Source organism: Otolemur garnettii, unplaced genomic scaffold (genome assembly GCF_000181295.1).
Source record: "Otolemur garnettii isolate 467f Iridium unplaced genomic scaffold, OtoGar3 scaffold00007, whole genome shotgun sequence".
NCBI classification, from domain to species: domain Eukaryota; kingdom Metazoa; phylum Chordata; class Mammalia; order Primates; family Galagidae; genus Otolemur; species Otolemur garnettii.
This window is the reverse complement of record NW_003852402.1, coordinates 25,340,143-25,345,552: the sequence shown is the minus strand read 5'-3', so window position 1 is coordinate 25,345,552 and position 5,410 is coordinate 25,340,143. Positions and strand designations below refer to the sequence as shown.

The 5,410-nt window shown below is 46.5% G+C and overlaps 1 non-coding gene across 1 annotated transcript; it reads left to right on the top strand.

The window, feature by feature from the left end:
• Window positions 1-4,651: 4,651 nt before the first annotated feature.
• On the top strand, window positions 4,652-4,757 carry LOC111723095. Its single transcript, XR_002771714.1, has one exon. It is a non-coding gene; the product is annotated as a U6 spliceosomal RNA (small nuclear RNA).
• Window positions 4,758-5,410: the final 653 nt, after the last annotated feature.

The window sequence follows — 5,410 nt, the reverse complement described above, 5'->3', positions numbered from 1 at the left end:
CCTGAGCAAAATTGAGACTTCATCTCTACGAAAATAGAAAAATCTAGACAGGTGTTGGGGTGGGTGCCTGTAGTCCCAGCTGCTTGGGAGGCTGAGGCAAGAAGACTGCTTGAGCCCAAGAGTTTACAGTTGCTGTGAGCTGATGCCATGGCACTCTACCTAGGGCAACAAAGTGAGACTGGGTCTCAAAAAAAAAATACAAGCACAATCCACACCTATGCTGCTCATGGTGGACTCCAGCCTGACATCTCCACACGCCCCACTCCTGACTTAGTAGACAGCTGGGTGATAGAGTCAATGGGTGGTGGAGCTGGGCGGAAGCCAACGCTCAGGGCTAAAAGGAGCTCATTCTTAAATTCAGTGCCATGAAAAGGTGCCTTTCCTATGCCACAGGCTGTGCAGACACCGACACCACCAATGCTACTCAACCTCAAGGTCTGTTTCAGTGAAAGAGATTCCCCAGGCCAGGAGAGTGAGGGGAGCAAAGAGCAACCCACCTTCCTGTCTTCTCTGTCCAAAGTGCTAATCAACAGAACGCTCTGCAGGGGTCTCGAGGAGGTCCCTGTTTTCCCTGGGGAGGCTCCGCTGTTTGCCTGTGGGCTCATTTCTTACACTGGTTTTTTCATACCCTCAGTCTGTGAAGCCTCACCAGTTACCAAATGAAAACCACAAGGGGGCTCGGCGCCTATAGCTCAACCGGCTAAGGCGCCAGCCACGTACACCTAAGGTGGCGGGTTCGAATCCCCAGCCTGGACCCGCCAAACAACAATGACGGCTGCAACCAAAAAATGGCCGGGCGTTGTGGCGGGCGCCTGTGGTCCCAGCTACTTGGGAGGCGGAGGCAGGAGACTCGCTTGAGCCCAGGAGCTGGAGGTTGCTGTGAGCTGTAATGCCACGGCACTCTGCCCAGGGGGACAGCTTGAGGCTCTGTCTCAAAAAAAAAAAAAAGAAAACCACAAGGGTTCAATTCTCCAAGAGGTTTCAGACAGCCGAGGGTGGACTGTGAACTCTCCTACACAGAGATGGCAGGACTGAGATAGTCTAAGCATCCCAGCATCTGCTGGATCGTCAGGAGGAAACAAGCACAGGAAGGCACAAGGTCAAACAGCAAAGAGTCGGATGATGGGGAGACAGAACCCTTTCTCCAAAGGAGAGCCCATGCCACGGGCTGTATAACGTCTACCAAATTCACCAACCTGTCCTTATTCGAAGACTTAGATGATGGGGAGACAGAACACTTTTCTGCAAAGGGGGAACCTGTGCCACAGGCTGTATAATGTCTACCAACTTGTCCTCATTCTAAGTCCCTTATGCATTAGACTGGTGGGGGTAGGTGGGTAAGAAATGGGGATTACAAATAATAATAACAGGAGAGCTGTAAGTGCCAACTTTTGTAAAATCTAGGGCACTTTAAAGGGTGCCTTTCAGATCTGCAATGCCACAAAGGGACTAAAATCACTGCGAGATTGTTTTCAAAAAGCAAACAAAACCTCCCTGAGAGATGGTACTATAATTTGAGTTTGCGTCATTCTGTTTTCTGCAGTCAGGAAAAAGGTGATGGATTTGGGTTACAAAGGCAGTGTTCCACTATAAAAACCTGCTGGTTGCCATGACAATTAACATCCCTGTTCCTCCTCTTTTCTGCAGTATCTTTCTTCTATCTGAGTCAAATCAAAGAACCTAGCCATGCTGCTGCCCATGATTTAGAATCCCGATGGCAGGAGGACATAAATATAAACAAATAGAAAATGCAGATCAAAGGCGAATCGAACCCTCCAACACTGAGACCATCTGCCCTCCTCCCCCAGTAATGTTCTACAAACAAGAGAACCTTTGTGGGAGGGTGTGAGCTCGAAGGGAGGGGGCGCCAACAAGCTTAACAGGGGACATCGGCTCGGCGCCTATAGCTCAACGGGCTAAGGCGCCAGTCACATACACCTAAGGTGGCGGGTTCGAATCCCCAGCCCGGACCCACCAAAACAACAATGACGGCTGCAACCAAAAAAAATAGCCGGGCGTTGTGGCAGGCGCCTGTGGCCCCAGCTACTTGGGAGGCAGAGGCAGGAGACTCACTTAAGTCCAAGAGTTGGAGGTTGCTGTGAGCTGTAATGCCATGGTACTCTACCCAGGGGGATAGCTTGAGGCTCTGTCTCAAAAAAAAAAAAACAAAACAAAAAACAGGGCACATCCACTCCTCCTCTGGGCCAGTGCCTCTCAAGGTGTACTCTGGGTCAGTTCTTTCTAGAAGGGCTCACATGAAGCCAGGCCTTCCTAGAGAATAGTCCCAGCCATGCCACACAGTGAAGCAACAAGGACAACGAAAGGAGCTCTGGGACAAAGCAGCTTCTCTTTACATTTTCTACTAAGACCTCAAGACTGGGCCTAGCCTGCCTCAAGTCAGCCCTGCTTGAGAAGACAGCCAGAGAATTCTAGATCCAGTTTATTTTCTTTTGTTTTGGGCTGTGGCTGGGTTTGAACACGCCACCTCCGGTGTATGGGGCTGGCACCCTACTCCTTTCAGCCACAGGTGCCGCCCGAGGATTCTAGACCCAAGCTCTGAGGCATGAGCCTGACACCTACCATGACCACAGACTCCCATCTCTGTGGTCACAAGTCTTCACCACTGACCCTTCCCCAAACATGGAGCAAAATAAGAGAATAAATTAGAAAGTTATGGCACTTGCGTGATTCATCTTGTCAGGACAAAGTTTGTTAATCCAAATTTATGGTAAGACTCAAAACAGATATCCTGCTATGTAACTATCATTATTGCTCTTTGTTAAAGTTATTTTAAAAAGTTACATTTGCTCAATTAACGACATTTAATTATAAAACATACTTGTTTTAGGGTCAGCGCCTGTAGCTCTAGCAACTTGGGTGCCAGCCACATACACTGGAGCTGGCGGGTTCGCATCCGGTCCAGGCCTGCCAAACAAGAGTGACAACTACAACCCAAAACTAGCTAAGTGTTGTGGCGGGTGCCTGTAGTCCCAGCTACTTGGGAGGCTGAGGCAAGAAGATCGCTTAAGCCCAAGAGTTTGAGGTTGCTATGAGCTGTGATGCCACAGCACTCTACTCAGGGCTACAGCTTGACCCTCTGTCTCCAAAAACAAAAAGCAAAACAACTTGTTTTAGCAAAGATGTGAAGATATAGAAAAGCCAGCAGTGGAAAATAAAACACTCATCACTCTCCCTGCTGGAGGTAGTGTGCCTTTGTCTGGGTTTTAGTGTCACCACCCTCCAGATGTTTAGAGAGTTCTGCCCACTGGTGAGGGGCAAAGACGCCAGAAGGCAGAGCAACCAGCGTTCAAGTTCTAGTGATGTCTTTTCTCTCAGGGGTAGCATGATCCTAGGCAAATTGTTTATCTCATGTTTGCGCCTCAGTTCTTCACTAGTAACACGAGGTATCTGTACCTACTTCCTGGTACTGTGTGAGAGCTATTTTAACCCAGGAGAAGTCTTTGTCACAGGGCTGCAACGGCACTGCTACTCAATGCTAGATTTTTTTTTTTTTTTGCAGTTTTTGGCCTGGGCTGGGTTTGAACCCACCACCTCTGGTATATGGAGCCAGCACCCTACTCCTTTGAGCCACAGGCACCGTCCACTTAATGCTAGTTTTGTTTTATTATTTACTTTTTGAGACAGAGTCTCACTTTGTTGCCCGGGGTAGAGTGCCATGATCTCATAGCTCACAGCAACCTCAAACTCTTGGGCTCAAGCGATCCTCCTATCTCAGTCTCCCAAGTAGCTGGGATGACAAGCACCCACCACAATGCCCAGCTATTTTTAGAAATAGGGTCTTGCTCTAGCTCAGGCTGGTCTTGAACTTGTGAGCTCAAGCGCTCCACCTGCCTAGGCCTCCCAGAGTGCTAGGATTACAGGCGTGAGCCACTGCGCCCGGCCTTAATATTCTATTTGCCTGTACCACATTTTAAGCAAAAATGGTTATGTTCTGTACATTCTGTAAACTTTTCCATCAACGTAAAAGCATGACCTCTTGACATGCCGATGAATGTATTTCTAAAACATATATGGTTTTAATTCTGAAACAAGAGCTTACATGAGACCAGCGGTTCTGTACCTTTTTATAAGTGGTCATCTGCCACCACTGAAAATCATTCCAAAAAAAGTTTGCAGGAACCCCTCCCCTTAAGACCTATGCACATATACAAGGTGGCCATAAAGTGTGTGTGCAATTTAAAGTAGTGTGCAATTTTAAATGGCACACGGCTTTAGGGCCACCCTCTATATAAGCACACATAAGAGAAAAATAGCTAAATTCAAACACACGTGAGGCGGCACATTTCAGTCAATCTTCATCTCTGTACTGCAGGACTCTTAAAATACACTGGCACTACTCATCAATAGGAAAGAGCGACCTACTGATACACACAGCAACATGGAATTGCAAAATCATTCTTTTTTTTTTTTTGCAGTTTTTGGCCGGGGCTGGGTTTGAACCTGTCACCTCCGGCATATGGGTCCAGCGCCCTACTACTTTGAGCCGCAGGCGCCGCCCTGCAAAAGCATTCTGTAAATGAAAGAAACCACACTCAAAAGAGGCGGCTGCATACTGCATGACTTCATTTATGCTGCGTTCTGGAAAATACAAAACCGTAATGACAAAAATCAGCTTAGAAACTGCCCAGGGGTGCTGGCTTCGGCAGCACATATACTAAAACTGGAACAATACAGAGAAGATGAGCATGGCCCTGCGCAAGGATGACATGCAAATTCGTGAAGCATTTCATATTTTTGTCTTAATCCTGTAATAGGGTAAAAGTGGTGAAGGTGATGTTGTTTAATAGGATGTAAACATTCCAATTTGTACAAATAATCATCACATTGAATCATAGAATGGCACAAATGTATTTATAATCTATGTACAAAAGACTTAATTTAAAAAAAAAAAAAAAAGAAAGAAAGAAACTGTCCAAGGGTGAGAACAACAGAAAGAGGGCTGACTACTGAGGAAAGAATGAACTTTCGGGGGTGGCAGAAATACTCCCCATCTTAACTGGGTAACTCAATGAACTGCATGTTAAACAGAAAGGAAATCTTACTGTATTTAAGTTATAATTCCATAAATAAAACACTGACATATCAGCTTTTATAGGAACTAAGAGCAGACAGGCTAAATTGTTGACTAGTACAAAAACTGCCTACTAGCAAATTCAGAATAACTTTATATTTGCTTTTAGGTAAAATTAAAATACACGCAAACCTTAAAGAAATACTATTCAACACCAATACACGCAATACATGTTCACCATCATGAACATTTTTCTATTACAGACATTAAAATGTGGCCTGGGCTCGGCGCCTATAGCTCGGCCGGCTAGGGCGCCAGCCACGTACACCTGAGGTGGCGGGTTCGAATCCCCAGCCCGGACCCGCCAAACAACAATGA